The 11685-nt window shown below is 45.3% G+C and overlaps 1 long non-coding RNA gene across 1 annotated transcript in view; it reads right to left on the bottom strand.

Annotated features, from left to right (window-relative positions):
- Nucleotides 1-3248: 3248 nt before the first annotated feature.
- Nucleotides 3249-11685, bottom strand: part of LOC115075193 — a 40108-nt gene continuing 31671 nt past the window's right edge. Inside the window, exon 3 of the long non-coding RNA XR_003852460.1 lies at nt 3249-3424. This is a non-coding gene — a long non-coding RNA (uncharacterized LOC115075193). The remainder of the gene's footprint in view (nt 3425-11685) is intronic.

Raw genomic sequence — 11685 nt, 5'->3', positions numbered from 1 at the left:
AGTTGACAGAACCATGTGTCCTTATCAGAGTAATTACTTCATTTTCTCTAAACCTGATGTGACTCGTCTCAGAGCGCCTTACATCCTTGCTTCCTACGTTGTCAACTGATTCTGCGAATGCTGCATATCCCTGAGATTGCCACATCAAAGACACTCTGTCTCTTTAAAGATTTGGACCCAAAAAAAAAATCTGTTAATGGAAGTGTTAAATAAGCCATCTTCACCATAATAATGAGTAATAATTGGAAGCCTCGTTTGGTGGATTTCCCGGAGAGCAGTGACTGAATCAATCTCTGAAACTTATCCTCCACTCTCTGCCTCTCCGGTTTCTTCTTAAAAGGAATAGTGAGAGAGAGACTGTTTAGGAAGGTTTGTGGCAGCACATGAGCGGAAGGTGTGTGCACAACATGTTTCACCGTCCTCAATTGTTATTGCTCATAGCAGAGCATAGTAACATAGCAATGATGGCAGAAAAAGACCAAATGGTCCATCCAGTCTGCCCAGCAAGTTTCTTACGATAGTAACTGCTGCTCCTGCTACCATAAGAAACCATATTTCCAAAAACTGCCCTGAAAATGCATACGCCCCTGGTTAGAAGCCTTCTCTACACCACTTAATGACTCGCTGCGTCTGTTTGTTCTGTTTTCAGGACAGAAAAAAAAAGCAGTCCATGGCAAGATCAATTTGATTCGAGGAAGAACAAAAGATCCACATGGCTGCAAACCTCTGGCATATTTTATGAGCACAGAGACTAGTGGTTCCCGAAAACAGTGATCTATGCTGGCAACCATGGCTAGTGTGTGTATCCTTATTCCTCTATCTGTGCTTGTTCTTCCTGTACTCTTTCTAACTATTTCTGGGTGTTGAGAGTCAGATGATCACAGCCCAGTGATTTTTATTTTGCTACAGATATTTGCCAATGCCTTCTGCACCCTGGAGCACCTGCTCTTCCCTGCTGGTACTCCATCCAGGTACTAGCCGGCCCAGGCCTGCTTGGCTTCTAGATTTAACAAGTTTTGCAGGCTCTCCCAGGCCAGTGTTGTAGGGGGTTTGCCGATATAACATCCCCATAATCTTTAGAATAATCTGGTCAATCATTTTTAGTTCCCTTAATTAATATTAATGGTGTATGACTTTTAATTTTCGACTGAACTCCTTGTTCTCCCTCTGTTTGATCATTTTAAGGTCCCCAAGGCTCTTTCTTGCATCATTCTCTTTAGTTATCTGTCTACGTAATGAATGTGTAACAAGGTTATGCTTGGAAAGCAAATCTTAGTACACCTAATATATTCCTTAAGTTGGCCAGTCTTCTGTAAGATTATCACTCTGTGTTGCAATATAAAGAACGTTACTTCTTTTAGAGGTTAACAGATGGTGTTTTAATTTGGCATACAAAGCATACACATTTTATATCTTTCAAAGGTACAATATTTTACTTCAATGAACTGCACTGGATCTATTAATTTTGTTTCCAGAATCAAAAATAACAATAGATATGCAAATATGAGTATTGGAGCAGGCCTTAGACTGAAAAATGAAGCAGTGAGGGAGGGAACACTGGGACACAGAACAAATAAAATATATTCAAAGCATGAAGCTGGGGGAGCATCTTACTGAGATTTTAGCATTAAAATACACCAGAGTAGGAAAGGAGGCAGAAATGAGATGAACTCCGCTAGGAAGACGTTTTCTAGAACGTCGAATGCAGTAGAGGAAGGGAGAGGTAAAAAAAAAAATTTGGATTTATACAGTTGTGGGACAAAAGGTCGTGCAATGAAGCTCAAAGAGGGTAGGCTGAAGCGCGGCTTTAGAATATATTTCTTCATGGAGAGGGTGGCGAATGCAAAGAAAAGCGAAAGTGGTGCAAAGGCAAAGCAGTAACGGCGCGGGATAAGCACAGGGCATCTCGGGTTGCGAAGGGGAGAAGGGAAGCCAGGGGTTAACTGAGGACTGTGGTAGTGCCGCAGGAAATTAATTTGGCTTCATGGTCTTTTCCTGCAGTCACAGTCTATGCCTCATCTACGTTTCAAGGTAGATACTATAATCACACTTTTCAGCTTACGGCATGTACTGCCGTTGAGCTAGGTAAAAACAACACGACTTGGTAATAACTCCCCAATCGACCATATTTTATTATTTGGGGAGCGACTAAATCTTCAATAGCGATTCAGTTCGTAGGTGCATATTGCTAACATTACATTTTCTGTGTATAACACTTAAATTACTTGTCTGCAGCTGAAAGTACAGTACTTACATAGGTGACAGAAATAGTGCATGAAGATGAGATGCATACGTACAAAGTGCATTCAAGAACATTAGACTATGATACGGTTTAAAGGTGCGTCAGATTCAGAAACCATGGGTAGCTGTTTACATACAAAATAATTACCTTTAAAAAATGAAGCCACAGCAGGCAGCCAGATGAGTCGGGGATGCAACGCCAAAGAAGAATTAAATGGAGTTATTAGAACTCTGTCCGTACTCTCCAGCTAAGCGCACCTTGACAGTGCATTGTTATAAGGCATTATTGCTCTCTGGGAGTTTACCTAGAATTACTGATTTGCATTCATAAACATGGCTATGCTAATTAACTCTAATGCTAGCAAATATCCCCTGCATCCACCTCACAGCACACAGATGATCTGGAAAACACACTTAGGATGCTGTATCTGCCTCCTCTTTAAATGTCAAGATGCCTTTTATGCTTGAGCTTGCTTGTTTGAGGAAGGAGTAGATACTTGTGTATAGATATATAGAGAAAGACAGAAAGAGAGGGCAGGAGCGGCGGGGGAGGCTGAAGAGAATGAGGAGAAGAGGATTTTATTCTGATTTAGATTTTATTCTGGCTTGCGGTTGTAAATGGTCAGCTCTACTTTCTGGTGGGTGCTTTCCAGTGGAATCGTTAGCTGTTTGAATAGTCTCTTGAATTATGACATTGGCTGAGGCAGGTTGCTCTTACTGCCCTTCCAGAGACTCTGAAACTTAGGTTGGTCCAAATGATGTCTGACCCACCATTACTTTAAAACATGGCTAACTTAGAACTGGATTTTCTAAGGTCACAGACCTTAGAGAATCCGGCGGTAATGGGGGGGGTGGGCCTACGAAAGCCGGCAGCCATTGCACCACTGCGGTGCGTTGGCTGCCAGCTTTCACACCGAATAACTACACTATAAAAGGTGTAGTTATTTGGCGCGAAACTGGCGGCGATAAGGGTCCTTACCTTTCATCGCCAGCGTTGTCTGCGCAGCGTCGGCCCCGGTGCCGCCCCAACTCCTCTTCTTCTGGGGCTGACTCCGCCCCCATTTAGTGATCACGTGCAAAAAGTCCCTTTTCGCGTGCGATTGCTTTTGAAAATGACCCCCTTAGTCAGGAACATCCTGCTTCCTTTGGACAATATCCTTTCCTCATCAGAAGTGCAAAGATCCTGAAAATGAAATTGACAAATGTTGGCCTGCAGGATGTCATGTTGATATATTCAGCAATGAGTCGTACATGGAAATCATCTACCAAGCTAAATTTCTTATTCTCGAGTATCTATGAGTTTATTTTTACTGGATTTAGAAAGAAAAGGGGAAAGTCATATTTTTTTCATATATCTTCAGATGTGTGAACGTTTATTAGTTGGACACTTCCATGTAGTTCAGGTCACATGCTATGTCTGAATGAAGTGAGCAGGTGCCCTGCATGATAGAAGGAAGACCGAGCTAGAAAACATTTCTCTATAGAAAACTTATACCTTTCAATAACTTTATAATCCAGAGGTAATGAAAACAGTTTCCTGCTAAATACCGTATTGAAGTATTTCTACAAAAGGTAAAAGGAAGCTTGATGGAGTCATAGCAGCCAAAACAGAACAAGAATGGAATGAGGTTGGTCAATAAGAGTAAACTTTTCCAGAGTACGCGGCTATGCTACTTCTATGGTTGAACTCCTAGATGCAAGGATCAAATTGCCCAGACCCCACCCTCTGGCCCACCCCTTTTTGTTGGTCCGGCACTTCTGCGCATATGAGGGGCTACATGCATGACCGGGCCGTTTCTAAAATGCGCTCGGCGCATGCATGGCCCAGCCACGCACGTAACATCCGGATTTTACGCGCGCAGACCTCTTAAAATTCGGGCAATGGTGCACAAAATTACCACACTCAAGCTGCCAACATTGGGAAAATAAGTATTATATGTTGTGTGATTCACACATCACTATGAATGTCAAGTGGGTACATTGGATGAGCCAACTGGTCTTTATTAGCCATAAGTTACTATGTTGTATATAAATTATCATCAGCAAAAAAATAGTAATTCAGTTTTGAAATTGCTGTCAAATTTTAAATTATTTTTACATGCCAATAAGTCAATGTACAGCTGGAGAAGAACGTGTTGGGTTTTCAGGGACTACGACCCAGACGGAAACTTGATCCAGCCTCTCCCCGGGTACAATAAGATTATTTCAGATTCCAAAGAAAATGTGGATAGCAATGATGGTGTTTAAATAGTCACAGCATGGCCATGAGCTGGACATACATAAGCACAAACAGTGCAAACGTTGGGGAGCAATAATCGGAAAAAACTGTAACAAGGAGGAGCCCAAGGAAAGTTGGAGATTTCCCAGACATTCTTGCATTGGCACAACCAAGGCCTGACACAAGTGCTATGGACCCCACCAATAATACAAGCCAGTCAGGGCATGAGCCAAGAAACATGAATATTCTGAAAAGAGAGGAAAGGAAATTTCCCAAAACCGTGACGGTATCAAGATGCTTTCGTAGGGGAAATTCATCAATGCCTGAGAAATTCAGAAACCTCTCCAAAACAGCCAAACACTACAAAGGTTCATTCGCAAAAGAAAACTCAAAAAGCCATAGCAACACTCGTCTCGGCAGACATTTTCATACTTGATGCAGGATTAGTCACCTAAATGGCATTTCACTGGGATATTTGATGTTTTAAAGATGCCATCTGCTTACCTAAAGGGAACTCGTGCTTCTGGATCACCCACTTAGATAAGCATCTGAAGACCGCACCACTGGGGCTATTTGGGAAAAAAACAACCAACCCCTTTACCTCATCCTGACAACCATCTAAAAGTACCCCTTTTAAATATTGAATTACTTTAAAACCTTTTTTTTTTGCCTTCTCCAATTTTTTTTCATGGGAAATCATACCCGGTGGATAAATATTTGATTATTAAGTCCTTATTCGAGATCTGACGCCACAGGCTGGTTGGTCCACGTAGCTTCTTAAAAACCCTTACCTTTTTGTCCATTCCTTTTTGAAAGGTTGACCTACTTTTCCCATCTCACACCAAGCCAAGGATGATTCACCTTCGAAAAGGAGCGAGGAACGTGTCTTAAGCCTTATTAAAATGCATAGAAGAACTTGGTAATGTTTTTAAATAGAAATTGTGGGCGAGGGTCTGTCCTTCTAAATGCAGGGCAGATGGTCGCCATAGCCAAGCGTCGCGGTGTAACTGCGCAAGCGTTTCAGGTCAGCAGACAGGCCTGGCCTTTACCCTCAGTTTCCCCCACATCCTGCCCAACCATACAAGTCTTTCAAGACTGCTCACAGAAATAATCTGCTGCAGTTTTTTTTTTTTTTTTTAAGCATTTAAAAAAGGGAATGGAATGTTTGCTTTTGCATCCCACACCGTGCCAAAAAAAGGGATCTTCACACCTTGTAGAGCCCTTGCATGTGCACGGATTTTAAAAGCCCTGCGCAGGGCACTCGCGCACCGGCGCGCCTATTTTGCATAGGCCGCCGGCGTGCGCACAGCCCCGGGACGCGCGTAAGTCCCGGGGCTTTGTAAAAGGGGCGGGGAGGCGGCGTGTCCGGGGTCAGGGGGTGGTTCAGGGCGGTCCCGGGGGCGTGGTCGAGGCCTCCGGACCAGCCCCCGGGTCGGGTGATGGCGCACCAGCAGCCCGCTGGCGCACGCAGATTTACACCTGCTGAAAGCAGGCGTAAATCTGCCAACAAAGGTAGGGGGGGTTTAGATAGGGCCGGGGGGGTGGGTTAGGGAGGGGAAGGTGCAGGGAGGTGGAAAGAAAGTTCCCTCCGAGGCCGATCCGATTTCGGAGTGGCCTTGGAGGGAACAGGCAGCGCGCATGCAAGTTGCACAAATGTGCACCCCCTTGCGCGCGCCGACCCTGGATTTTATAAGATATGCGCGGCTATGCGTGTAGCTTATAAAATCCAGCGTACTTTTGTTCGCGCCTGGTGCGCGAACAAAAGTACGAGCTTGCGCAAATTTATAAAATCTACCCGTGTATGTATAGTCTGGAAATATGGTTATCCTTTAAACTCCCCGCTATGGATACATGAACAGATGAGCTTAACGAGGCCAGTTTAACTAAGCCTAACTACAGGACGGAATAATAATTTGATGCATATGTTTTGAACACGGGTTCTAGGAATGTAGTTTGCCGCCTGTGCATTATTTCATTTATTTATTTATTTATTTATTTATTTATTTATTTATTTTCCCCCCCCTCCAGGTTACAGACATCGGGATCCAATGGAAAGGTCAGGAAACGCTGCAGCCAGGGTGGCTGATGAACGAGAGAGACATAGAAACGGCGGGGGTGGAAGGATCCCATGCAAGTATAACCTCCTGCTCTCGAATGAAGGACAGGGGGAGGGGAGGGGAGGCAGGCGGGCACAGACATAAGAAAAGCAGGGAATAAAGCTGGGGGTGGGGGTGACTCGTGCCATTAGGGCTGGCAGTGCTCTGAGGATCTGGCAGAAGGGACATAGATCGTGTGACTGCTGAACCCCTCTCAGTCCTGGATGAGCGCGCTTCCTGTTCCACCGGCCTTTCTCTCTTTGCTTGTCTATCTTGTCCTTTTGGGCTATGGTTTGCTCTAGAGGCCCCCCCCCCCCTTCTCTCTTGCACTCAAATTTTAGAAAGTTAACATGGGGTACACTGCCTAACCCCCCCACAAGGCCGTGATTTCACGGCTGCTCTTCTCTCCCCCACAGATCCTTGGTATGCCTCGGACCGCGGACTCCCGGCTGGCCATCTCCTCTCTCTGGTTTCCACCTGCTTCAGGTGATCTCTCCTGCAGGTCCCATTCAGGCCACCCCACACACACACACACACACACTCACACACACACGGTGTTGCCTCCTGCCTATTCGCTGTGCTGTATTTATCTTCTAGAAATTTTGTCAAAGGAAACAATTTTTTTTTTTTTTTTCATTTTAATGTGTTTGACGTTCTGCCCTTTCTGTATGTCTCCGCTTTCCCTTCCTGTGCATCTCTGCCTGCAGCACCTGAATGAAGTGCCCGCAAAGCAGAATATAAATTAAATGCATTTATCTTCCCTGTGGTGTCTTTTGCTTTTGTCTGTCGCCTCTCTGCTGCTCTTTCCCCTCCCCTCTCGTGTGTCTCTCTCTGCTCTTCTCAGTCTCTTGCTTCTTCCCCGAGCGTCTGCTCCTCTCTCGCCTCCCGCGTGTCTCTCTCCCGTGCGCCTCAGCTCTTCTCCCTGTATTCCCTGCCCTCTGTGTCTGTTCCTTTCTCTCCCCTCCGTCTTTGCTCTTTCCTATCCTCTCTGTCCCTCTGCCAGCTTTTTGCTTTTCATGATGTTGTTTTATAATTTATAAAATTTTTACCATTATTTTCAACCACTCCGTCTGAAAGAAATGTGACACCGTAAATACATATTTTCAAGGATAACAAATCTGTCCTGAACAAAAGACAGCTTTTACTCTGAAAGTGTCAATACAGGCCCCAGACAAAGGGAGCGGGCAGAAACATAAAACATGGGACAGAAAGCAAAACACAAACAGCAATTATGGCTGAAATGTAACATCCAGAACACCCGCGGCTTTGCCTAAGGCTTTAGGAACCCTGGGAGCAGAATCTACTCCAGCGGCAGAGCTCCGGCTCCCAGGAAGGAAAGCAATCCTTGATGGTCAGGGAATGCATAATGCTGAAGGGAACATATAAAGAAGGTAGCACCCAAGGCAATGGCTTCTTGTCTTAAAGACAAGGACCATGCCCTCCTCTCCTCTATGGCAGAGCCTCTGACCCCCCCCTCCTCCCCCCACGCCTAGCAGCAGGGTCATAACCCATCTGCGACAGCCCCTTAAGAGCTGCAGAAGTCGGAGGGTTTGGAGGCGTTGAGTCACCACCAGTCAATGATCCCCTGTGCCTGCAAGGAGACGAACTTGAATGGGAACCACCATTACCCTTGGGCTAGACTTGTAAAGTTTGAGCCATCAAAGTCCTTGTTTACTTTTGACAGGTAATTTATTTATTTCCCATCTCCTTGCAGCCCCTTCAAGAATGCCTGGGTGCGGTGAAAGCCTATTTACATAATTACTCTTCAGCAGCCTGAGAGATTAACCCTGGAATTCGTTGCCAGAGGATGTGGTTCGTGCTGTTAGTGTAGCTGGGTTCAAAAAAGGGTTGGATAAGTTCTTGAAGGAGAAGTCCATTAACGGCTATTAATCAAGTTTACTTGGGGAATAGCCACTGCTATTAATTGCATCAGTAACATGGGATCTTCTTGGTGTTTGGGTAATTGCCAGGTTCTTGTGGCCTGGTTTTGGCCTCTGTTGGAAACAGGATGCTGGGCTTGATGGACCCTTGGTCTGACCCAACATGGCATGTTCTTATGTTCTTACAAAGTGCCTGCCTTAACAAAGAGTGAGAAACAGCAGAGTCAGGGTAGGGAGAGAATGAAGAGACAAAAAGAAGACCCACGGATGGTGGAGTAATGGATGGGGGTGGGGAGGGGAGGATGGCCACAGTGCTCACCCTGGTTAAGCTTGGGCTTCAGTTCAGACCTAGAAATATCAGGAAACGCCCATAATCTTTTGCCAAGAAACGGAGAATCTTTAAGTGGGAAAAAATTCTGAGCATCCACTCTCGGTCAGGATCCAAAGGAAACTTAACCAATAGGATAGCATGACTTTTATAACTTCCTCTTGTGACTCTTGAAGCAGAGATGTAACAAATATAAAATACAAATACAATTTTATTTATAGTCCATTTTAATGCACTTCAAAGTGTATTTCATGCATCTAATCTATCAGATGATAACTGGGATTCCTGCAAACCTGTTTCTTCCAGGTGCCTGCCATCTCTTCCACGCAGACAATAAATCTTAGCTAAAAGTAGGAGGGTTTCAGAGGAACGATTCTAGACCTCTCTCCTCTGCAGCCTCATCATATCAGAGGGGCACCCAGGAGTTGACAGGAAAGTTAATAAATCATAGATTGTTTCTCCTGGTATTGTCCAGCTGTTCCACTTTACTATGGAGAACCAGATTGCCCTTAATTAAGACAGCATTGCATGTGTAGACTGAGGAGGCCCATTTTTCAATATCACCTAAGCATTGCTCAAAGTTTGCATTAACAGACTCTTAAATCTGCACTTTGGTTGCAACCTCTGCAGTAATAATAGCACAAAGGTTATTGATACTGCCTGAAATCAAGTTGTCTATACGTACAATAGCTGACCAAATCTGCTTAAGAGGCCTGGTGCCAATATGGCCTCCTGCAGAGTACTGCTCACAAGCTCAGGAATATTCATCCCTTGCCAGTGCTGGGGCCATTGGCCCAGCCTTATCATGGGAAGGCTTCCTCTTCTTCTCTGCCTCAGACTGAACAGCTCTCACCTCTGCTCTTGCACTCTTCACCCCAGCAGCAGCCTCCAGAAGAGCCTGGGCTGGGGGAGTTTATGCCCATGGGCTTATGGCAGTGACCAGTGCCAGAGCAATGCAGATGGCTATCTCGGTGCACAGTACCAAGGATGGCCCGGGCTCCACACTGACTCCTGGTTGCATGGCTCCTGGGATACTCAACTTGGATTCAGGAAAGCTTTCACCACATTAAAGCCAATATTCCAAAGAGGAAAAGGAAGAGCAGCTTTTTAAAGGAGGCATCAAGTCAGGCTGGTGTTCTGGCTCCAGAAATACAGGGATAGAGGGAGGGAAGGTTCCTTTTCTGCTCAGCTCCCAATAAAGCTGCCTTAATAATTATTGCTGGGACAGGGGCTTGGTCTTCACCCACCACCAAAGTGGAATGATTTTATTTTTTTTCTTCCTCTCAATTGAAACCTTGCCTTTCTTCCTCTGACGTAGAACAGATGTGGTCATCTCATGCTTAGAAGCCGTTTCAAATCTTGTTTTCATTAGTTCCCAAACAAACTGTGATGTCAGTGTCAGTGCTGGGGGAGGGTCCCGGGTTTGAATCCCAAGTCGGACCTTGCCATTGACCAGGGCTGGCCGTGGCTAGGGATGCTGCAGAGGTAAATGCCCACGGTCTCTACCACCACCATGCAACAGTCACTAATGGCTGGACCTGGGCTGCATGCGTGTCACGTGGTGAGGAGAAACTGATCTGCGGCTCCTGGGCATCACTGCAATGGGGGGGGGGTGTCATGGAATGGGGGGGACAGCTAGTGAGAACAAAAGGTTCATGTTACTGCATCCCGGCCCCCAGTGCCAATTACGTGGGAAGCCTGAAGGCAGAGGAGAAAAGTGCCAGGATTTCACAGCTGCATGCCGATTTATAAGGACGAAAGGAACTAAGCCGTAGAAACAGCAGCATTTTGGTTTGTTAAACTGACACCTGAAGTCTAGAAAATGATTTTGCTAGTAGGGAGTGTTTACTAACTTTAATATGGAGTGGCTGATCAGATCCTGGACAATTTTGTTGTCTAAAAAGTTTCTTATGCAATTTGAGATAATGCATTTTTATACAGACATAACCATAATTTCTTGCGTTCTCCATGCTAATAGTCTTTTTGGATACATTTTATTCTCAAGATGTGTAAAATGCCAGACTTCATGTTGTTTTAAAACTGTTGCCATGGTGAGGAAAATTCTGGAACCCAATTGGCTGCTGTCGTTTGAACTCAAACTCCAGTTGCCGAAGGCATATTTTGACAGAGGCCCAAATTGCGCTAAACGATAAACGGGACAAATCTCCCATAACAATATAAGCGTAAATCTCAAGGCTCGGTACAAAACTTTCATGCTGTATTTGGGACAGGAATTTTTTTTTTTTTGCTTTTTTTTAATTGCAACAAAACGCTGCACCTCACCGGCGTTATCCAGGAAAGGATTAAACACTGACTCTAAGGTGTGTTCAATAGGATACCCAATCCGATTGCAGGGCTGGACTCTCGGGATCGATCATCTTCGGAGGTGAGGGACCTCAATCCTTCAGAAACTCAACGCGATGGCCAAATGGAAAACAATGATCTGCTCTTATAGGGTGAATTTTAAAAAAAAGAGCGGTGTGCGCCAAAACCAGGAGATTCGTGAGTATGTCGGGGCGGCCCTCGCTGAGTGCATTTCAAAAGTCGCCCGTGTACGCGTGCATTTCCCTCTAAGTGCACAAGTGAGAGAGCCCAAAAAGGGGCGGGGTGTGGGCAAGAAATGTACCCGTATTTACGCGCACAAACTCGTGCTGGCGTTCCCTGCTGTGTAGCTTTACTCCTGCTATGGATAGGGGGTAAGTAATAAAAAAAAATATCTAAGCTCGTCAGCCGGGATTTAAGGGTCAGGGCTAACAAGGGGAAAGGAAGACCGTTAAACTAGGGGGGGTGGGGATGCCCTATCCCTTAACTGGGAAATGTATGGCGTCGGCGTGCATCCCTTATAAAATCCCCCCCCCCCTTCCGCAGTAGAGGCAGCGTTTGCGCACACATGCGTGCATCCCTCTAAAATATTGTGCACAC

Source organism: Rhinatrema bivittatum, chromosome 13 (genome assembly GCF_901001135.1).
Source record: "Rhinatrema bivittatum chromosome 13, aRhiBiv1.1, whole genome shotgun sequence".
Lineage (NCBI taxonomy): Eukaryota > Metazoa > Chordata > Amphibia > Gymnophiona > Rhinatrematidae > Rhinatrema > Rhinatrema bivittatum.
Note: the sequence above shows the minus strand (reverse complement) of the source record. Positions and strands in the feature narration are given on the sequence as shown.